Source organism: Electrophorus electricus, unplaced genomic scaffold (genome assembly GCF_041902795.1).
Source record: "Electrophorus electricus isolate QZ-2024a unplaced genomic scaffold, ASM4190279v1 Scaffold27, whole genome shotgun sequence".
Classification (NCBI taxonomy): domain Eukaryota; kingdom Metazoa; phylum Chordata; class Actinopteri; order Gymnotiformes; family Gymnotidae; genus Electrophorus; species Electrophorus electricus.
Genome location: NW_027658550.1, coordinates 3,794,603 through 3,819,390, shown reverse-complemented (window position 1 = coordinate 3,819,390; position 24,788 = coordinate 3,794,603). Strand labels below are relative to the sequence as shown.

Sequence of the window (24,788 nt, the reverse complement as noted above, 5' to 3'; positions counted from 1 at the left end):
CCTCCAGCATACACTTCCAAAAGGGCTCAGTAACTGGCAAAAGTGGCACAGTGACTTCTGTTGAGCTGTAACTCACAACCGCAAGGGCCTCTGTGAATTATGACTGCAATCTGAAGCATTAGTGCCTTTAATCTCATGAAAAAGCCTTAGCAGCACGCAGCCCATTGGCTGAAATAAGATAACCCAGCGCAACCTGGTTTTATGTGATAAAGGAGCCCTGACAAACAGAAACACAAGGTGTTACCTTTTTGGGCACATGTATGAAAAGCATGTGCAACGCACAATTATAAGTCAAGTTGAATCCCTGTGTAAAAGGACTGGGAAAAGTGAAATATATACTGGAGAGTGTGATGAATAATTAGGATCTTCTGAGTCTACCATATGGCACTTCTATTAACACTTATAATCATATCCATATTCTGCTATACAGTATCCATACGATGAGGGGTGGTGCCTGTGGTAGATTATGTTATATAGTTGTGCCTATAGTATTTGATTTGCTCCCCTGATAAGCCTTGTAATCCTGGAAATCCCTGCATTGTCATTTTAGTCACTCACTGGGAAGAGGCTGAGTTTTGTTAGAAGTTACAAGAGGTGGGTGTGGATTGTTTTACTTAGCCTTTATTGTTCTGCCAGTTCTGCCAGAGATTAAATCAAACAATATCACATGTGATATTGCTTTTATACAACAGTTCCACAAGTGCCATTTATTAGTTAACACTAATAATCTACAATATGTTATGATTTGTTTGTTTATTTACTAATTTATTTGGTTCTGTCAACACAAATAGCTCCGCAAATGGACTGGTACTGAACTGTCACCAAACAACACAAACATTTTCCCATAGGTTGCTACTTTGTGGAGGTTTATGTTACCACAGGCCGGCTACTTTTATAATGTACATTTATCTGCATGTTCCCATTTATTGTGCAAACAGAAAAATATGAGTCTTTTGACAAATCATTTGATGACGTGACTCTGATGAGATAACAGCAAATGTTACAATCTAAGATAGATAACAATTGTAATTAAGGGTTAATAAAATGCACTTGTAAAGCAGAGTACCATTATACTCTATATCAGCACTCATGAAATCTCTATCGTCTAATCAAAGAACTAACTGTTCTATAATAAACAATATCATTGGATTTTAATGTTGAGCTGAGTTTTGGTCTGTCTTGTTCTTGTTACATTTACTTAATTTTCACAATAATACACACAACCATTTACATGGAACTCCAATTTCATTGTGCCAACCCTTCCATTTTTGCACAATAAAAGATGTCTAAAAATGACCGCAACACACATTCCAAAGTCATAAAAAATATGTGATTGCGCTGGAAGTGACAGAGTGTACCTGGAGTCTCATTCAACCTCTTTCTTGATATTCTGCTGGAGATGCTTCCGAATTGACCTGTAAGAGGATAGAAACTGTCTGGGGGTTTATGAAACAGCCAGTGATAGAATGCATGTGTACATGTGTTTTGTATGAGAGAGAGATCGCAAGAGAGAGATGTAGAGAGATCTGGCTGCTTGCCCAGATTTTGGATATATAGCCTTAATGTTTAGCAGACACATTTAGGCCAAGATTTGCCACAACATGACAACAAATATGCAATGACAAGATTGGTTCATTTAGGCCAAGGCTAAATCTGATCCTGGCATTTCATCAGCATTTCTCCTGTGATATTTTATAGTGACACTTAATAAGGCTTGTAGAAATACAACCACCCAGAACCTTCAACTTCCCAAGAATCATTTTATATAATGTGAATGGTTAGTGGCTTTCATGGCTATGCAGAGACAATGGAAAGACCGTAGGTCCACCAAAAGCTTTAATCAGCTACTTTGGGTGGACCCACTTGCACATGAAAGCAGTAATTTAAATATTCAATCCATTAACTGCTTTATAGTTATGCAATTGTCTCCCCTCTATGATCACCACATCTGTCAGAGCATTTTCCCCTAGTCCTGTCTGAAGCAGAGCAGAGCCCTGATCGATGCTATTGTTTTTTGGGCAGGCTTTAGCAAGTGATTGCTGTCTCTTTACACGCTTCTCAGAAAAGACACGTTCTTTGTCTTGTGTTACTCAAAGGTGGTTCTGTGTGCTAAAACAACATCTTGACCTTTCAGCGATGCTGCCACACTGAAAAACAGAAGGCCAAGAAAAAAACAGCTTCTATTCTTAGACTCTCTGGCACTCTAAGTGCTTGCTGATACCTTGCTGACTGCAGTATTTCCTACACCTTTCCAACTGAGAGGCTCCTGAACTTGCAGCACCTCTGTCAATTAATCAATTGCATAACAAGAGTTCATCCACTCTATAATTGAGGGAGATACCCCCTCTAATCATTAACGCTCATCATTACAAAGACCATTAGTGTAAGCTGATGAAAAATTACTATTGGTCCTGATCAAACAAGGTTTCATAGACTTTAATGAGCACAGCAGACGCAAGGCTACACTGGGGGTCTGCAGCCTTTTGTAGTGCTTTTATTTTTAGGACTCATGTAAGGTGGTGCATGACCACCATGTGCATTGTAAGCTGTTGCCTTGGAAACAGGAGAAGCCATAGCACTGGCTGTGCAATGTTGCATCATTCATTGTTATAGCTTTCAAGAAAGCCCAGGTTGAGGAAATCATACATTCAAGCTTTAATGCATGCTTTCATACTAGTGCATAGTCCCAAAAAGCATTTGGAAATGGATGACAAACAGTGGCCACTGCATCCTCCTTAAGCCCAGAAAGCAAGAAGAAATTCTGAATATTGCAGCTAAGAAACCAATTTGTCAGTAGATCCAAATTTGGAAGACATTTCATGCCATGTCTGGTGTTCTTTGCAGTGATGACCAGTCTTACCTAAGCATTTCATTATTCACTGCTGATTTCCAGATATTTGTCACCTGGGATGCCTTACAGTGCTCCTTGCAGTCATAAGCACAGTTGCCCAATGAAATTCATTCAAACCAAGCTTCATTCAGCTAACTGACCTCTGGAAAGAAAAGGTGATCACAGCAGAGTACAGCTAGAACAGAGATAACCATTCTCAGGTCAGTTCAACTTCACAATCTCTTACCCTCTTTTGTACCAGGCCACATTTAAAGTGAATAAAAGTAAGAGGTAACTTGGCATCATTTGGTAGCAAGATTTGTTAACCACTAGACTGATTAAACTGTGCTTTATGTGCAATTATTTCTGAGGATACAAAGCACTCAAATAATCAGAATTTTTTGATGTTCATATTGTCTTCTATATTAAAGCAATTAAAATGTTGGTGGACTGATTCCATTTTCCAGCACAGTAATTTAGCCTTTATGTACTTATTCATGTGGAGCCAGACTATGATAAATCTCTCTCTCACACACTCACTCACTCACACACTCACTCACTCACTCACACACACACACACACACACACACACACACACACACACACACACACACACACACACACACACACACCCCACATAGCAAGTCATATGATACAGGACAAAAAAAGGTGCAGTAATTTTCTAATATGCAGTGTGAAGCACACTCTACGTTACCATGAACATCACAATTCCCCCTACAATTTTTTGCAATTTAAAAAAATATGCTGGGTGAAGTGATGTGTAACTCTGGACACATGATTCAAAGTAAACAATGCTTCGTCATGCTTCTCCACACCAGCCACTCCCCCACAGCAAGGGATGTTGGTGGCAGGGGACAAAAAAACCAGAGTGGTTTAACTAAATCCTTCTAATTGAACAGAATATACCACAGCAAAATTCGATGAAAGATGCAGTTCTTTTATTACAGCTCTTTTACACATGTCCATATTGAGAAACATGTCATTTTAAGTCTGCTGGCCTTAATATTTTATACATGGATGCAGCAGCTGGGAAGAGAATGTTTTTGTCAGTTGCTCTTCAGTTGTCCAGAGAGTACAGACAGCACATACCCTGGAACAAATGCAATTTCCCTCTTCATTAAAATGATTGTTTTTTTTTATTATTATTATGCCAGAAATGGTTTCCAGCAACATGCTTTCCTTTCTCAAAACTGTGTTTGGACCACTCAAGGACCTATATTCACCCATTCCTCAGGCTATTTAAGTCTTTTTTTTTTTCATAATCTTAATGCATATTCCATATGCAGGTTGTCAAGGTTCAGATGGCTTCCTGGACAGCAAAATGAAGGTTAAATGCACATTTATAATCAGTATGGAATAATGCATTCCATTTTGTGATTAGCGATAGACGTGGTTATTTTTACTCCATCCAGATTAATGAGGTCCATATTCTTATTGGTCCAGTTTCCCTAGAATGTTTGCATTTCTCCAGATTATTTGTCTTTGTATTGCTAATCCTAGCAAGCATTGTTATTATTACAAACTCAGCCTGTATTTAATCATTTTTTATTCATTTAGTCTTTTAATCATCTTTTCTTATACAGACACATACATAATAAGAGATATGCAAAATGTATGATGTATAGTCCATGTATCATATCCAAGAGCCTTTTATCCCTTTTAATGCCTTTTAAAAATCTTTTTTCCAGTGGCATATCAGAGTGTGATTCCTGCTATGCCAAAAGTATTATTACATATTTTTTCCTTTGGCTAGTTTCTGTTCCCATCTCTCCAGACTGCAAGCGTCCTGTGCTGTCCCATTTCTTTCACATTCTCTCTCTCTCTCCTGCCCTCTCTCTCACTCCAATAATAGCATACTTCCTGTGGCTCCTGTAGTTCCATTACTAACTGTAACGCTCTCTGAGATCCTAATCATGCTGTATCAAGTGTAGGTAGACACGAAAGCAAAGGGACCCAGTAAATTTTCATATGGTAGTTTACACCAAGATTTGTTTGGAGATCTGTTTTCTGTTGTGATATGTGGAACTGATATTAGCTTTTGATGAATTGCTATAAAGAAATATTATGAACCCATAGAGGGGTGTCATCATTTTTATTTGAAATATGAATGGATGCTGAGGAACACAAAGGTGGGAATACATGTGTAGGTTAAGTCAGGTTACAGTGTGATAAATCACTCCCACCGTCATTTAAACATGCTTTTCTAACCATAGTTTACTATACCATGTAATGGACACCTGAGTCTTAAGGTGGACCCCTAAAGCTACCAGTAAAATGACACTCATGAGTTAGGTGATGTTTCAGCAAGGTCCCTCGCTGTCTCTTGCAGACTCCTCTGCGGTGACTCTGCGGCGGCGCACTGGCTCAGATGAAACCACGTTTCCCCTTTACCCTTCAGGCGTACGGCGTGGCTGGTTCTTTCTGTCACCTGGAATGGACCTGTCCACCTCGGCTCACTCCATTTTCTCTTGATGACTCTCAGCAGCACCCAGTCCCTAACGGGTATCGTCTGGGTTTGTCTGCTCCCTGTCCGGTCCCCCTCCTGCGTGGAGAAAGCTGAAACGATACTTTGCAATTCATTAAAGTATGATGTGTGTGTGAGATGTCTTTGTTTTCTCATTTATTGTTAAGGGTCCCTGGGGTCCTGGAAGTCCTCGACCTGTCTGCAATTCAAAAGGGGTAAAACCAGTTGTTGCATTTACTGAACATCTCATTTGCATTAATGCCAAAGGGAAGGCGTCAACCAAATTTAATTTTGTCTGTGCACAGATTTTGGCCACGTACGTGTACCCCTGTGCTGAGTCCACCATGTCTGTGTAGTCAATTACTATCTCTTCCCCTGGTGTTAATGACAACGGATACTTACCGGGTGCCACCTTAATTGCAGGTTTGGGATTGTACTGTTGACATACTCTACATGTCCCCTGCACTTTTGAGGAGAGACCACAGGTTCTCAATGGGACTAAGATCTGGGGAGTTTCCTGGCCATGGACCAAAAATGTCAATGTTTTGTTCACCGAGCCACTTGGTTATCATCATTTTGGCCTTGTGACATGGTGCTCTGGAAAAAGCAACCCACTAGCAAGTCTGGGTTTGACATCCTAAGACGGCGGCTTCGTAGCTAGCAAGCTATAGCGCCAACTAGCTACTGAAACTCTGCATTTCCATACAATTATGTCGCTATTAACAAGATAGCGAAGATTAATTAGCTACTTTGTTTCATTCTTTGGAAAGGTGCCATTTATAGTGATATAGATGGCTACTTATGTGGTGTTGCTTAAACGTACAGGTTTGATGGTATAGATTGACTTTTGCTAGCCAATATAGAGCTAACTAGCGAGCTAATAGAAATAGCTAGCTAGCAGAAAACGTTCGCCATTAGCGATCACAAAACCAGGTACAACTAGGAAACTCATTGCGCTCCATTGGTTGCCCGAACAGTTACATTTCTAACAGTGATTTAATATCGGTACTTACTTAATACTTTTGTTGTTTTTATTAATTTAACTGGTGGAGTTTCTGTCAGCCACGACCCTCATGTTTCTCCAGTGGTGGTGTTCATCTCTGCCCATCTGAATTATTGCATTTAACTACTTGTTGTTTCACGTTGACATTTTTTTTTTTTATCGGGGACACTGCGTGTATATAAGCAGATATGATTTCTTTTCCGCCATCTGTTTCCATCTTCTTGTTGTCCATGATTTTTCTTCAAAAGAGTGGACATATTCCAGTTAGCTAGACTCTCTCTCCAGATACCGTTTTAGACAGATAAACGTCGGCTGGCCCTAAATGATGGCTTTGGCTCAACGTCCACGATAAAGCGTCAAACTATTGGCTGTGGAAAAACAACCAGTTTAAGACAAGACATGCGGTGCGTAAAGATACGAAAGAGCTTAAACGTACCGCTTGTCTAAACAGACTTTTGGGGGATATGAATAAGCATAAAACGGACAAGTAAGACACATGAAAATGACCATTGCCAGAGTGAAGGACAACTGATATTCAAGTCAATTATATTTAAAGGTATTTCAACGCAGACGTCGCCCCTGTGTGGCGAACTGTGTTAACCCTGAGTGACCGTGTTAATAGAGTTATGGTTACTGCACAATATTTTATCTTTTTAACCTATCGTCCTTCTTTTTTAAACAAAGTAAAAGCGCATATGAAAAATCTACATATGCTTTCTACTTTATATATATAAATTATATTGGCTGTGGAACCAAAGTATTAATCAATCTTTTTTCTGGAAAGCCCAGTAATATGAAGGCAACCTAGCTTTAGGAGGCTCAGTGAATGTTTACTTTGCATTTCTTGACTGACAGGAGAGCATAATCTCTCCTGTCTTGGACAATAAAGCATTCGTGTGAGTATTACTGAAAAACACTAACCATAAGAGAAAAAAGCATATTTTTTTCAATTGTTGTGTCCTGTGTTCGTTTGGTGTGTGTGTGTGTGTGTGTGTGTGTGTGTGTGTGTGTGTATCCATAAGACAAGCTTCCACTGTTGACAGCATTTGACCTCACCCTCAACCACTCTCCTCCGACCCACAAAGCGGCCAATGTTCTGGACCTGATCTTCACCTGTACCACCACAACATCGGACATCAGTCACCCCCCTCCACCTCTCGGACCATCACTTTCTATCCTTCTCTCTCTCCCTTCCTTCTCTTTCCATCCTGTCCTCTCCAACATGTTCCTCCTTCCTCCATCACAATCTGCACTCCATAACTCCCTCTTCCCTTACTTCTACTGTTTTGTCCACCCTTCCTCACCCTGACTCTCTGTCTTCTCTCTCTTTGGATACAGTTACAAATTCTTTCATTTCTACACTCTCCTCGTTAATGAATCTTCTGTGCCCTCTCTCCTCTAGACTTGCTAAGTCCTCCCCACCTGCCCGCTGGCTAACAGAAAAACTTCGCTGCCACAGGAGAGAACGAAGGACTGCAGAGAGGCGGTGGAGGAAATCTCACGTAGATTCAGACCTCAGCTCATACAAGTCTCTCCTTTCCAAGTTCTCACTGGAAGTAACATCTGCAAAGTCATCCTACTACAGAGAGAATTTCAAATCATCAGCATCTGATCCACGCAAGCTCTTCACTATTTTTTCTTCTCTCCTTAATCCTCCCCCTCCCCCTCCTTCCTCTTACTCTTACTCTGGAGGATTTTATCACCTTCTTTGAGGAGAAGGTTGCAGCAATCCGCCAGTCCTTTTCCTCTGTGCCCACTCTTCCAACCAACATATATTCCCCAACATCCAACTCTCTGACCTATTTTTCTCCTCTTTCCTCAGATTAAATTCTTCAACTCCTCACTTCCTGCAATCTGACTACATGTCTGCTGGATCCTCTGTTCCAGACAATCGCAAGAGATCTGCTTCCTTTCATCTCTTTCATCATCAACAACTCCTTATCTTCTGGATGCGTGCCTACTGCATTCAAAACCGCCAGGGTGGTACCAATCCTCAAGAAGGCCACACTTGACAGCTTCAGTGTTACCAACTACAGACTGGTATCACTTCTCTCTTTTCTCTCAAAAGCCCTTTAAAGCAGTTTATAATCAATTCTTTTTTTCACCCAGAACCAGCTGCATGATCCCAACCAGTCTGGCTACAAACCGGCACAGGTGACATGGAGAGGATCCACATCCAAACCATGTAGACTCTCCACTGGTGTTCCACAAGGCTCAGTATTAGGCCCCCTTCTTTGCGTCATGGATGATAGCCCACCACTTGAAGCTCAACCCCAGTAAAACCGAGCTTCTGTTCATCCCAGGTACTCCCAACCCTTACCATGACCTCACTGTTTTCTTTGAGAACTCCCTAGTATCACCATTCGAAGCTGCCTGTAGCCTGGGCGTAACTTTGGACAACCAGTTGTCGTTTTGAACTCGTTTCTAATCTAACCCGGTCTTGGAGATTCCTCCTTTGTAACATATGATGGATTCGACCCTTTCTCTCACAGGAAGCTACCCAGGTGCTTGTGCAGTCTCTTGTGATCTCAAAGCCAGACTACTGCAACTTGCTACTTGCTGGTCTTCCTCTAAGAGCCATCAAAGCTCTACAAGTTGTCCAGAATGCAGCAGCACGACTGGTCTTCAATCTTCCGAAGTTCACACATTACGCCACTGCTGCGCTTTCTTCACTGGCTTCCTGTAGCTGCACGCATCAGATTTAAAACCTTGATGCTTGCCTACAAAGCCAAAAATCGACCAGCCCCTTCATACATGAGGTCAATGGTCAAAGCCCAATCTATACCTCGAGTAATTCGAACCTCAAGTACGGCTCGGCTTGAAATACCTTGCTTCAGGTCTCATGGATGACAAGCATCGAGACTATTTTCTGTCTTGGCTCCAAGATGGTGGCATGAACTCCCACTTCCTGTCCGGACAGCAGAGTCCCTTGCAGTCTTCAAATGCAGACTGAAGACCCATCTATTTGCAGAATATTTAAAGGACAACTGACACTGCTCCCATATTGACTGACTAAATTAATACTTTTTGTAGGGTATTGTTTATGTTGTTTAACAAACTCTAGCACTTATTGTTTATAGCACTTATCATTGTTTAAGATAGACCTTATGTATTTTGTACTTCTAGTTATTAGCATTCATCCCTGTATTCTACAGTATTCTAGTTCATTGGTATGTCTGATTCTAAACTACTGTACTGTACTTGGATATATTCTATGAGTAAATGACAAAGCACTTTTGTAAGTTGCTCTGGATAAGAGCGTCTGCTAAATGCCGTAAATGTAAATGTGTGTGTGTGTGTGTGTGTGTGTGTGTGTGTGTGTGTGTTCCATTCTAGATCCACTTCTAGATTCCATTACAGAGTTTCATGTTTGCAGAAAATCAGGAGACAAGACTCTGCCCACCCTGAGGAGAAATAAAAGAGGGAAGAAGCTAGAGGAAGAGAGAGATGTTCTCTTGAGTTGTTTGTTAGCAGTGTTGATGGTTGGCTTAGTGTATGACTTTGCTTCCCATGTTGACTTTGCACTAGCAGTTTGTTTTTGCCGTTGTGTATTTGTATATGTTCCACTTTGTTCCCTTTGTTGTGTTTCACTGGTAAGTAGGAAGTGACTGCCATTTTGTTTGGGGGGTGGGTTTGCTCTGTGTTTTCCACGTAGTGTAGTTGTATGTGTATTTTTCTTTTGTCTGTTTAGGTTTAGTGAGTTATTTTGGCCTGTGTCACTCCTGACGTTATAATCCAGTGTTACACTGTCTCTTATATATATATATATATATATATATATATATATATATATATATATATATATATATATATATATATATATATATATATATATATATATATATATATATATATATATATATATAAATATCATACTGTCTATTGTACAATACACTGTATATCATTGAACTGTTTTGGTTTGTCGCTGTCTGACTTCATTTCCACCATTCCACTTGATTTGTGGTTTTTATCACATTTCCTCTTACGACCTGGAGCCTTAAATGTTGTCACAATTTTCATTAATAATTTTACAATAAGCATTTAAATATGCTTTAATTGGGGTGCATGTACATAAAGCTTCTCAATGCTTATCTAGGATTTGTTTGTCAGTGTTGTAGATGAGACAAAAATATCACCTTAGGTTAGCACTCATGCTTTGAGAAGCTTTAAGAATATAGGCCTAGATTTAGTAAAATTAAAGTTTAGTTAAGCCTCTTTTCCTGTAAACATTCTTTTAGTTACCTCAACACCACCTATTTTTCACACACATACTGTTAGCTTTAGTCTTTGAGCAAGTAGTATACTCTAGTATCTGAAACAACAGAAAGGACAAAACAATATGAGCTGAAAACAGAAGAAAATGGAAATATAATGCTCTGTAAGTGTATGTAGCATTTAATATGAGAGTGCGCTGACCAAACATGCTGCAATGAACAGGTGATGCCTTTAGGATGTGCAGATTGTGGGGACATTCTGTTTCATGAATTCTAATGGTTTTTTTTAAATACCTAAATTGTTATTACTTTTCTATCATTACTTTTGCACTGTTAGAATAGATCTGTATATATCTATGATAAACTGTGGACCTCCGTAATAGGCATGCTACAGCCCTAGCTACAAAATCTAGATAATTTTCTGGTGTCAGATGATCTAATCTGGTCAATGATGGTCAAGATAGTTGAAAAGCTGGACATCCAGGCAATAGATGTACTTTATGCTATTAAATCATCTGATTAAACTGGTAGACTAGCAAAAGCTACGTTTTGTTTCAGGTTTGATGGTTTAGCCACAATTTCCAACTGGACAGCAGGTCCAGCAGCATAAACAACTTGACCAAGCTATTCAACCAGTATGATTGAGCAGTTGGGTCATACTGGTCAAATCTCAATCTGATTATACTGGGCAACCAGTTTGGTCATTGGTTATGCTGGCCAACTATCTTGTTCTTATCTTATCTGAAGTGTAATGCTTATAGATACATACAAAACACTCTTAATTGTAGGTATTTATCCAGAAACCAGAGTTGTATTATGCAGCATCTCTTTAGATTGAATACTATTTTGTAAAATAGTAGGCAGGTATTTAGACAGAACCTGAATTGTGTTAAATGGGATTTATATCAGCGTTTGTAAGGCTGCGATATGTACAACCTAGCATAAATAAATACGCTAGAATGTATAGCACGAATAGCCAGCCATGATAAAACCATGGTAACCTAAAAACGTACTTTTCACTTGGTTGTTGTTGCTTCCCGCTGGTCTCATTGAAGTCCAATCGCCTCTGTGTCCTCTGGAAACAGCACTTCTGTTGTGTTGGGAATGGATTTGAAGCATTTTTGAAGTTGCATGTGTTTTCTGAATTTGAACCGGGTTGTGTTGTCATTTTGATGAATGTGCTTTATGTATTTGCATTGCGTTTGTGAAATGTATCGCAAGTGTTGTCATTTTGATGAATGTGCTTTATGTATTTGCAGCACGATGGGTCTTCCCTGCAACCGTAGTGGGTGTGGAGTGTGAATCAAGCTCCAACTTTGCTAAAATGAAAATGTAAATAAAACATTTTCTCTCTTGCACTTTATGTATGTTCTTTAGAAAGGCTCTTCGTTCGGCTCTACATTCCTTCACTTACACACAACCCCACACCTGTTCCACCTTCTAGCTTGCCAAATGAGAGTAGGGAGGATTGGGAACTTTCTGCTCACCTACCCGACAGGCAAACCTAAAAGCCACCCTGAAATCATGTGATGAGCGACCCCAGCCCTTAAATTCTGACTCGAGATACCCTAACACAAAATCGATTCCGGTTGAGTCTAAAATGAGAAACTCCAAAACCAGTGGCAATGCTTAACAAGTGCCTTTGACCTTGCTATTCAACCATGCCATCTGATGGACAGCAGTGGGGAAGTCATTTTACATTCTCAAAACCTAACCCCAACAACATATACAATGTGTCATCGCAGTGCTATTGAAAATCTTGGGATTATGAGTGAGTGAGCTCTCATAGAGCTCCTAAAATGATCCAGTTCAAGGGTGAACTGTGACCTGATCCTGAACTCAACTCAACAAACAGGTAACGGGGTCAGCATGGTCTACTTTGATGCCAGTTCGCTGTGTGTTATCATACTACCTGACCACAGAATGACATTTAGGCAAATCCAGTCTAGTTCAATGATTATTTAGGACACACTTCCCTTTCAGGAGTCCCAGTTTAGTGTTCCAAAATCCATGGCATTTCCCTTTTGGCTCTATTTAGTTGTTAATCAATTTTTTTTTCTCTTTCTAGTTTTGTGGTAGCTTGGTGGTTAAGGTAGTTGACTTGTAATCAGAAGATTGTGGTTTCAAGCACCACTGCTGCCAGGTTGCCACTGATGGGCCCCTGAGCAAGACCCTTAACCTTCAGTTGCTCAAGTTGTACTCAGTCATAATTGTAAGTTGCTTTGGATAGAAGCATCTGCAAATGTTATTTGTGGTTTTTCTACAACAATTACTATACCTATAGCTTCATTTTAGTTGGTTCCATATACTCAAGCCCTGTTTATTTACTATATATGTTTATTAACATTTAATTTACCATATAATGCAGGATTCACTTTCATTTTTATAATCCCTGCATACGTGATTAGGACTCTGACTAACCATAACCTGAGTGAGACTGAATTAATATAAAGCTTTTTTTAAAGTAATTACACTTCAATTATAATTAACATATTTCCCTACATTTAGCATGGTGCCCTGGTTAAAGGTATTTTGACAAATTTAAAACATACATTGCTACTATTTCAATCCACTAACAAAAAACTTGATCATCTTAGGGAGGACAAGATGCAACAATTTCTATCAAATGTTTCCAGATGATGAGAGTGTTTACAGTGAAATGCATCATACCTTGTGCAGTAGAAATATTAGACTTTATTTGAAGATTATGGCAAAACAGAGGCAGACTTCCCATGTTGTTCATATGTGTCACACTACTGTCAGATGAAACATTTGTAATAATGTATATACGAATTATACTGAGGGATGACTATGAACTTGACTTGGCATGAAAAACTAAAAGCACTGTTAATATTTACTGTAAATTATTAAGGTTCATTCACATATAAGAAATCATACATTTATTATAAAACTGAATGTTACTCAGCAATATGAATGATGAGGGTTTAATTTTAGGTGCCAAGTGTTGGGGCAGATAAGTGAGTTACATGTGAATGTGTTGGTCACGTGTGATGAACTTTGAAATCCAGGTTGCACCAGTGCCTGTGAATTTTTAAATAGTATTTTGCCAATATTATTCCAACCTTGAATGTAAATACTTCCCTTACATGTTAAAAGTGAATGGATTATGCCAAGTAGTTTACTGCGCTGAGCTTATGGGGAGAGGGGTCAACGTGAAGCCCACAGCTGGCATGAGGTCCAACTGTTCCTCAGACACGCCAGGTGGAGGAGTGAAACGAAAGTGCTGCAGAAGAGTGGCGAAGAAGAGGAACAGCTCCATCCTGGCCAGACTCTCTCCCAGACACACCCTACGCCCTTAACAGACACACAGACAGACATTTAAAGTACAACATGAAATCTGGAGCACCAGATCAATGACAGAAAATGATTTCAGTGCACCTCCACAGAAGGGCATGAAGGCATCTCTCTTAATGAAGTGTCCCTACTCATCGAGGAAGTGTCCTGGATTAAAAGTGTAAGGGCTCTCCCACTCATTCTCATCCTTCAACACGGATGTCAAAAGAGCAAATACACAGGTTCCCTGCAAAGAATCACAGTTTTAGCTTAAGCAGGAAGCTAGTGACAGCTTTCTCTGGTATGACAACAGTGCAAAATTTAAATTTACGCAGCCATTTTGTCATGTCTTTGTTATATTTATAAACCAGCCAGTTTCAGCTCTCAGTCTCCTACATACATTTAATAATTTTATCCTATGCATGCTTTTGTTGTATTGCTTTTAGACTCTTCTCAGTTAATCTAACAGCCTGACCTTCTTGATGAAGAAGCCTTGGAAGTTAATATCACAGGTAGTGGTGTGAGGGAGACTCATGGGTACTATGTCTGCCAGTCTCTGTGTCTCATGGATGACTGCATCTGTGTAAGGCAGGTTCTTGTGGTCATCCAGCACTGGCTGGCGGCCTCCAACCACCCTGTCAATCTCCTGTTGTACCTGATCTGGAGCACAACAGAAGATATTGTCTCGTGTTTTTAAGAAGACAAAAGCAATCAACTCTTTCAATATTACAATATAAACAAATACAAGAAGCAACCATGGTAAACCCTCAAACACCATCAAGCACCTCTTTGTCTTCCTCATTGGAGAAATGTCTTGGACACTGGATATTCACATTGCAGTTGGAATTCTTACCTTGTATGTGGGGGTACTTGGCCATTAAGCAGAATGCCCCAGTGGAGCGTTGTGCTGGTTGTCTCAGTACCAGCAGCAAACAGGTTGGAAACAGTTTGAAGGAGATTCTGTGCATGGAACAATGAGTTCTTTTTTCCAGCCTCCTAACCAATAATCAGAAGGGATCAATTAGTCAGCCAACATAAGAGACCACTTTCTTCCATCAGAGTACAACTGAGTAATACCAGGGATCATATAGAGAGATGTTTGAAAACCATCAAACCACTGGCTTTTTCCATACCAAGCCTAATCAGCTGGCCTAACAGTGAACCAATTCAACAAGCATGAAAAGGTTTTCTTAAGAAGTCCCATTTTATTTATATTTTTAAGGAACCAGTTTTGCTGTGCTAAAACCTATAAAGAAGCTTAAAATCATAAGGTTCCATTTATGCTTGCCAACTTAAGCCATTGTTTCATCCATGTTCATTTGTATGGTGGCCAGGAAGACCCAACATGCTGCAACTACATTAAACACATTCATCAAAACACATGTGCTACATTTCAGAAATGCAATGCAAATTCATGAATGTTATACAAATTCCAAAAACATTTTATTCAAAATGACAACATATGCTACATTTCAGAAATGCAGTGCAAATTCAAAAAACACATGCAACTTCAGAAATGCTACAAATCCAGTCACAACACAATGAAAGTGTTGTTTCAGGGGGACACAAAAAGGGGTTATTCAACCAAACAGCCAGTGAAAAGTAATTTATATTTGTGATTTCCAAAGTTTTGTCACTGGTGGTACAGAATGAACAATTGGCCTATTTGTGCTTTGCATTCTTGCACATGTTTGGTTGTAAAGAATGCAGCCTTAAAGAACACTGATAAAACAAAATCCCAACTAACAGAAATATAAACCTGATCCTGCCAGTTAATAACTAGCTAGATGCATTCAGAGTGTGTTACTATTTTAAACTCCAGTTCAGCCTAAAGAGATTCTGTCGAATACAACTAGGTTTCTGTCCATATACCTACTTTTAGAGCGTTATTGATTTCAAACCATATTTTGTATGTATGTAAAAACAACACACTTGAGATTAACTAGTAAGAATAAGACAATTGACAAGATGGTCACTGTAGCAGACCAGTTAAACTATCAAACCTGAACAAAAACATAGTGTATCCTGTAAATTAGTAACACACTCTGAAGGTAGCTAGCTAGCTAGCTAACTAACTACGTATTAAGCCAGAAACATAGTCGCGTTAAATGGGATTTTTTTTTTCATCAGCGTTCTTTAAAGCTGCATTACAACCTAGCAGAATTAAATATGCAAAACTGCTGAGCATGAATAGATCAGTTGTTCATTCTGTATCAACATAATCCATAACAAACGATATAACCATGGTAATCACAAATATAAATATTTTTCATTAGCTACTCGGTCACCACTGGTCTCATAGGAGTCCATTCCCTCTCCGTGTCCTCAGAAACATGTCCGTCGTGTTGTAGCTGTTATTTGCAGGGTTTCTGAAGTTGCATGCGTTTTTTGAATTTGCATCACGTTTCATTTGCAGCACAGTGGGTCTTCACATTCATCGTACATTTGTGTTATTTTTAATTTTATTTTCTGCAATCTGAACAGTGTTACATTTAACTTTCCACTGAATTAAGAGAGTCAATCAAGGACACTCTGCCAATTGTAAACGCAATGTGTATAAATACTGCTATTATCAATGTTTAAACACCAGTTAAAGAGGTGTATACCAAGCTTGAAACAGGTGTTTGACAGTTCATGACTGAACTTGCTTTGGAGCAAGGGAAAGACATTCCTGTCTCCCATGAATATTGCCCCTATCTGTATTGTGAATTGTGTGATTTTTGTGTGCTTGTTTTTGTCCCACACAGAGCATCACGCACACATGGACAATGTTCCAGGCTGCTGGAACTGTCCAAATGCCCCATAATAAGAAGTGATAACGGCCTTTTGAAAGCCAACTTTGATGTTGTCATTCTTGTGACATAGCGAACAGGGAATTCCTTTACACAGTGTGACAATCAGGCTTCCCACACTCATAGAGCTCCTTGTGCAAGTATAGTCAATTAAGCAAAACATGTTAATTTTGTTAGTCTTTCCACTACTGCTTCCACTTACTGTAGTACTAGCAATTAAACTTCACATCTAGTAGTTCTCTAGGTAATGCTGTCAGTTATTAGGGATCCCTGTATGACCTTTATTCTCATTTATCCTGTCTGTTTTTAAAAATGATATTACCTATATGAATCAATACATTAATTCCTTTAGAATTGGTGATTAGTTGCTAAACATCCTATCGATTGTTGATCAAACTCAAAATCTCCCACTGAGATGCAAACGAGAGTTTTCTGTTTCACCATTTGGCAGCCAGATAGTGCTACTGAAGCACTTTGAATTGCCACAGTATATGAAAAGTGCTATATAAATTAACTTAAGTTGCCTACTGATTAAAGGTCAGATTGAGTCGTCTTCTAGTTAGTCCTGTAGATTACTTTTGTTTTCTAAACAAATATTCTCATTTGTTTTATCTGGTTTCTCTCTTTATTCCCTCTATTCTTCAATGTATTATACACTATGCGATTGCTGATTAGTTCAACGTTCCATTAGCTGTCAAGTTTGTGGCTTCACTGGTGGCATTTCTAACCTGTGGTGGATGATCACGAGTTAGACAACTTGCGACTTCCAGTTGAGACTGATTAAAATATTTCCATATGCGATGGTGCCCCATTAATTTACTATAACTATAACAAATTTGATGAGTGCAGAATTATAAATTAGGAGTTCATACCACTACAGAGGTCATATGGATACTCCAAAATATGAGTGGTTGTATATGCACTATGTACAAGATAAAACTTGACACATTAAGCATTTCTGTATACAGCACAAGAAGGACATACCACGTTTTGTTTGCATGCTAGAAAACAGTCAATAAAGCCTCTGCACTCCTGAGGGTTCAGGGTCTCCTGGAGGCTGTGCACAAGCTGCATTATATCCTTCAGAGTTTTTTCACAGTTTGCCATGATAATTTTCCAGTCCTTTAGCCAGAGCCGAAGCCAGGGGAACATATTGTAAAGCTACAAACACACAGATTAACATTTTGTTATGTGCCTCCTACATTTATCCATACATCATCCTATCTTTGTGTCTCTTGCTTATTCAAAAACATAGCAGGGTACCTGTATAGAAGCTGAACCAGTGATCCTGATATTCTCATTGCTTCGGTTTACCATGTTTTGGAACCGAGGATCACTGTATTCAAACCTGCTTCCATATACAATGGCTGAGGTGATATTTGAGGCATTTATACAATAACCAATAACAGGATGTTAAATGTTCCCATATATTACATTTTGGATAAATGGATAATTACATTATGGATAATTTGGATAATTACATTTTTGGCTCAACTACAAAAAATAGTTACTTCTGGTAAGAGTAAAATAGAAAATATATACTTATGTCTCTTACCCTTAAAGTTCTCCACCACTTCCCTCAAATTCCACATCTCTTCTATGATTCTCTCTTCACTCCCTCTCTTGCCCTGCCCAAAGTCCTGCAGGGTGCTAAGGGCAAAGCGCCTCATCTCTTTCCAGTTCTCACCATTAGAAAACAGAATTCCTTGATCATAAACAGAAATCATTAAACCTTTGTTGTTAAACAGCTAAATGTCAGCGAAATGCCATAAATGTAAATGTAAACACAAAATGCAGAATGGTTTTTCATCTTAACTGTGAGACAACTGCATGTTTTTACAATATTTATATAAAACAGGTATTCATGATGAAACACACATTGGGAAACTGCTTATGATCTATTCCAGTGCAAAACCAAATTATAACCATGATTAATAAGGAAAATAACATAAAATAATAATTGTCTTCAGAAAATGGCCTTTTATGAAGAACATTGCTGGCCTGGCTTCCCTCTGGCTGTTTCACAACGGTTTCCCCTTTTCTCCTAATTCTTCTCTTACACTTTAGTCATGCTCTTTCACCATGAATCTTGTTTTATTAATGTTTCCCTTGTTGGTGTCACTCTGGGTGACTTCTCCTTCAGGATATAAACACCTCCCCTGCCCTTCTTTTGGAAAATCTGATCACACCTCCATCTTTATCCTGCCTGCATACAGACAAAACTCAAACAGGAAAAAAGGTTTTCTGATCAGTCTATCAATGGAGTGCAGAGGCCACCTTCACACTTCAGGACTGCTTTGAAACCACAGACTGGTGGATATTTTGTGACACAGCTGGCACTAACATCAATGAATTCTCAGACATATGTGGAATAGACTTTGCATGATCACTGACTACAAAGGAAGTTGGTACTGTGATAGGGGGGTTGACCTCCTCACTTGCAGAGAAGCTAAATGCTCATTATGCTCGGTTTGAGGAAAACATCCCCCTTGCTGCAAAACTCCCAGTAGATCAGGAGAGCTTTGTGTCTGAGGAGGTCAGATCCTTTAAGGCAGTTAACCCACGCAAGGTACCTGGTCCACAATTGGATACTGGACTACCTGATATGCAGACCCAAGGTGGGGAAAGTAGAAAACAGCTTCTCTTCAACACTGACTCTGAGCACAGGGGCTCCACAGGGTTGTGTGCTCAGCCCCCTCCTGTACTCCCCATTTACACATGACTGTGTAGCCAAACACACATCTAACATCATCTTCAAGTTTGCTGATAGCACAACCATCCTAGGCCTCATCACAAGGGGAGACAAGTCAACCTACAGAGACAAGGTTAGTGCTCTATCAAAGTGTTGCTACGACAACATCCTCCAGCTCAATGTCAGTAAAATGAAGGAGATGATTGTGGACTACAGGAAGCTGCATTTGGGTGGTCACTCTCGCCTATACATCAACGTATCCCAAGGGGAAAGAGTCGGTTGAGTTTTTCGGTATACACCTCACAGATGACCTCACCTGGTTCAACCACACCAACACACTGGTGAGATCAGCCCAACAGCACCTCTTCTTTCTGTGAAGGTTCAGGAGGTTTGGCCTGCCGCCTGACATTTTCACCACCTTTTATAGATCTAAAACAGAGAGCAAACCCACAGGTTGCATCACTGTCTGGTACTGCAGCTGCACTGCAAGTGACTGAAGGTCCTCCAGAGAGTAGTGAGGACTGCAGAATCCATCATAGGCCACAAACCTCCAGCCTTACAGGATAGCCATCAGTCCTGCTGCTTGGGGAAAATGAAAATGATGCAGCTAGACAGTAGCCACCCAGCACACAGCCTGCTCACTGTGTGTCACAGGCATCGCAGTTCCCACGGCGACATATTTACGTGCTTGGTTTGGTTTCTGTCCCTGGTATACTTGGCTCGGTTTTGTCAAGCTCTTGTTTTGGTTTCGTTCTGTTCCACCCCCGAGCCTGTATCCCCAGCTGTAATTATGTTCACCCGTGTCTGGTAATGTTTATCTGGATCTTCATCAGTCTTGGTTATTTAAGCCCTGTTTTGCTTTCCAGTTTGTCGGTTATTTTGGTTTGCCAGTTGTGTTTAGATTTGGTGTTGCTGTTGCTGTCATTGTCTCTGTTACTTCCTAGTTAGTTTCCTGAAGTCTACCTCATTCTGTGCTGATGAACAGTTTCTACCCTCCTATAAGGCTCTTAAACAGGATGTGAAACAGTTAGTCCTTAGTATTAGTTCTTGGCAGCACACCACTACTTGAACATTTCCACATAGTCACTATTAACATACAGGGTGTAGTTTATCTACAGATTACCCTGGGCTAATATATTCAATAGCAGGAGGCTCCTTATTAGGACTCTTCTGAAGTCTAGTCACCATCTATTCTGAAAAAAATCAAAACAAAAAAGTAAATAAATAATGAATGAAAAACAAATAATTTACCTAATTAAAATTTAAATAGTACCATGATCAACTCACACACACATTCCATCATCTAAATTGGCTGAATAAGGTTTTCTGAATCCTTGGCTGAAGTCATAGAATATGGGACTGATGTCTCTTGTCTCCAAATTCTTCTGCATGATTCACCAGTGCTTGTTTGACAGTTTGATATCCTGTCAGGACAACTACTTTCTTTGGACCAAAATACACAGTGAATATGGATCCATATTGTTTTGACATCTGCAAACACAAATTGGATGGATAAAAAGTTTTCTGTTAATACAATGTACTCTATACAATGGGTTGATGGATTTTTTTGAATTTTAAGTAAAGACACTGCCATATTTATTTATTTAGTTAGGGTTTCAGAAGTAATAATCACATTGTTGAACTTGTGACTTTATGAGTCAAGACTGATTTAACATAGTCCTTAAATAATAATTAATTCATTAATTTTCCCTGCTAATCAGAGTGGTGCGGTAACGTGCGGTGGCCCGAGTGCCGTAGGGGGAGCGGCAGGACGCACAGACTCCTCGGACTGGGACGAACATTTATTCACATTTAACATGAAACACTAACGGCACTCACAAGAATCACTCACGACTGATACAAACAAGAAACGATTAACATTAAACACATACGGTGAACACTAATACAGTGAACATTGACTATGTTACAGCACACGTTACAGAATAACCAACCGCTACAGCACGCACTCTCCCTCGACAAAAAAAGTAATTCCTAGCGGGGGGTGCATGAACATCCTCTGCACCTCTGCCTGGATCCCAGGATATTGGGGAGAGGACCGTTGTCTGCGTCTTCTCCGGAGGTAGAGGGGAACAGCCCCAGGAATTTCTTGGGGGGGGCCTCAGGCGGTTGAGCCCGGGCCAGGGAGGACCGAGGGGCACCACAACCACCAGAAAGAGGGCGGTTGCGTGGAGCCAGCGGGATCTCCCAAGACCCTTCTCCTCAGCTGACTCGCCAGCGAAACTGGAAAGGTCTGCCCAAAGCCTCAGAGGCAACCCGCCTCTGGGACGCTCTTAGAGCGGCGGGAAAGAGGAGGACCGTTTAGGGATGTCTGGAACCGGGGCGGACGTGCACCCCCGCGTGTCCGCTGAGGCCTCGGACACGTCAAGGAGCCTGCGGGGACGGCGGGCGCCACGTCACAGCGCCTTGTGTTTGTGTGTTGGTGCTATTGTGTGTTTCTGTTTGCGCCTTTTGTGTTTACAGGCGCAACGTGTGGTGGAGTGTACCGGACTGCCCCGAGAGAGGCAGGGAAGCTGCCTTTCTCTCTCTCCCCGCGAGGTCTCTCTTGCTGGCGGCACCTGGCCCGCCTGGGCGCCGGGCACTGCCATGCTGTGTTTGTGTGTACGTGTACACGGTACCTGGAGGTTCACGTTCATTGGACGGATGCGTCGGGATCCGCGCCCCTTGGGAGGGGGTTCTGTCACGAAACGCTCGCCTCCCGCGATTCACGTGGTTCGACCCGCCATGTGCAGTGGGAGGACTGTCTTGTCTGTAACCACACCTGCACCTCGTATATACACCTGCACCTTAATGTATATAAACGCGTGTTAAAGTGTGCAGGATGTTGGTTATTGTTGGCGTAATGTCTGAATGTAATGTGTTTGTTAGATGTATTCTTGTGTATCGTGTTTGTTTAACTTTAACCATTTCATGTTCCTTGTTTGTGATAAGCGTGCCATTGTGTCGTTTGTTAATAAATGTTCGTCCCAGTCGGTAGAGTCTGTGCATCCTGCCCCTCGCCCTACGGCACTCGGGCCGCCGCACCTTACAGGTGCCCCAAGTAATCTTATCATTTTTGATTGCCAATTTATTGAGGTGATCATAACACTATATTTGTGACAATAGCTGTTGTAAAAAATGCTATATACCAACTAGCTAGCTATCTTCTCCGTAAACTAGCTACTGTTAGCTCACACCTACGTTCCATGCAAACATTATTGTAAAAAGTAGAAAAATGAACATTATGAAAACTATTCCAGTGTTTAATTAATATCACTTCCACTTTGTAAATATTTCTACCATGTGAGTCACGTATCTGTGACTATCATGAACAATTGCATCATTTCCTAGATGAGGCAGATGTAAAAGGAGACATTTACAGCGAGGCATTACTTAGCCATTGTTGTAAAACAATTATTTTGTAGCCTTCTTGTCATTTTACTACCTTAACCCTTTCCTTTTATAAGCTGTTTTTTAATCAGTAACAATTTATGAAACATTAGCTAACCTACTAATATGCAAAAAATAGGCTTGTCTTCATAGCCAGAGTACACATATTATACTGTTACTGTTCCATATTACACAGGGTACTGTTCTGAATGTTTCTTGTAGATAATGGTCTAATGAATCATTGCTTGGTCTTACTAAATGCTACGCTGTCTGCCAGTTCACACAAGCCACCTGTTGCAGTGTTGCTGTCAATGTATGTCAATTAGAATTCTGTCAGTGGAGGTGCTGATGCCATCAGGGGCTGCTGTGTTCTCGCACACATAGCTGGCACTAAATAACAGGTCTAAACCAAGTTAAGAATGCACTCTTCTCGGTAAAATTTAATTTTTAGCTCTGAAAATGACCAAGGTGTGGACCTCAGTGACCTCATAGCTAGCTATGAGCATGCTCCTAAAGTTAAAGGGGAACTTCATGGATTTGACTAATTTTCTTTATCATTCAATGATTTAGACATAAACAAAGTTATTAAGAGTTTTTTGGTGTGAAATGTGCATTTCTAGACACATTTAGTAATTAGCTGTCAGAGTAGTTCACAGTGGTAGTACTAGAACCACACGTTGTGACGTCTACACTGCAAAAATAGTTACTTAATCTGTTCTCCAAAATGAGCAGTATCTGTCTTCTAAGTTTGTATATGATGATGGTAAAAGAGTGATAAACTTTAAAAACTACATCTTTGGGTCCTATTTTTCCTTACAACATCCTCCATGTGTCTCTCCATCCTACACCTCCTGGTTCTTCTGCTTGTGTGTGTGTGTTCAGTCACTCTCCTTGCATTCAACCAACCAGCAGGTCAGCAGGTGTAGTGTTACGATAGAAATGACAAGTCACCATTTACTACATAATTAATGTGAAGTAGCCCTATTTTGTTAGAATAACTTGAAAGTAGTCTAAAAATGTCATTTTATTTATTTTATTTTTTTAATGCCCTGGCCAGTATTCTTTGGCTGCACTTTAGGGGGACATTGATTTTATTTTTCAATTTTCATTAGTGATGTCACATACGTCATTGTTTGTATGCAGACCTCTACAGGATTTTATATTTGAAGGTTCAGTTTTACAACTAGCTGACTGGGGATTTAGGAACGACAATATCACAATATTTTTTACTAATATCAGCCTTTATCCAGTAGACTCAGTATAATGTGCAAACAGCAGTAAGATGTTGTAAAGGGATTGTGGGGCAAAACATGGGTGCAAATTCACAGAGCTGATGGACCTGGAATGTGGAACAGGTTGCACTGAATGGTGGGAGATGCTAGAGTGACGCTGAAAGGACAAAAGCTGAATGTGACATCATCAGGAACAAGGCGCGATTAACAGTACTCATTAAGTGACGATTTATTAATGAAACACACAAAGAAAACAAAGCAGCTTCAAATAGAAGCAAAAGAAAATAAATGAAAATAAAATAAAATTAAAAACAAGCAGGAACGCTACTAAATGGTGGGCAGGCTCAGCAAAGCCTGTAACAGCAGGGTTAGGGACCATCAGTAGGGTCAGAGCTGATGAGATAGCACCTCTTTTATATCTGAGGTCAATTTTTCAACTAGGAGTGAGATATTGTATTTATTTGATGCTATGAGTTTATGTATTTGTGTTAACATTTTCTGAGGTTTAATTTAGTGTAGTTATATATATGGCTAGGGGGAGTATGGTTACAAAAGTGTCTGATATTGACTGTTTTCTTTAAAACATCTTTGTACAAATTGAAAGTGACAGTTATCTGGTATGTTGTATTTTTCTGACGTCAAAGAAAATACCAGAGAATAACTGTGCCCGGCTGATTATACCTCTCTGCCTCCATGTGCAAAATACAAAGGGTTTGTTATTGATTAAAAACATGGGATTGTTCCATAAAGTTTGATCATAGGGAGAATAGATGCAATTAAGAATTTTGTTTGAAATCTACCAAGTATTCAAGGTAGTACTTATTGTATTGTATTCATAACATTTCAATTTTTTAATAAT

General features: G+C 40.0%; 1 pseudogene; it reads right to left on the bottom strand.

Moving 5' to 3' along the window:
• Positions 1–13,657: 13,657 nt before the first annotated feature.
• LOC145655539 (cytochrome P450 2K1-like) lies at positions 13,658–21,964 on the bottom strand (annotated as a pseudogene).
• Between the last annotated feature and the right edge of the window lie 2,824 nt (positions 21,965–24,788).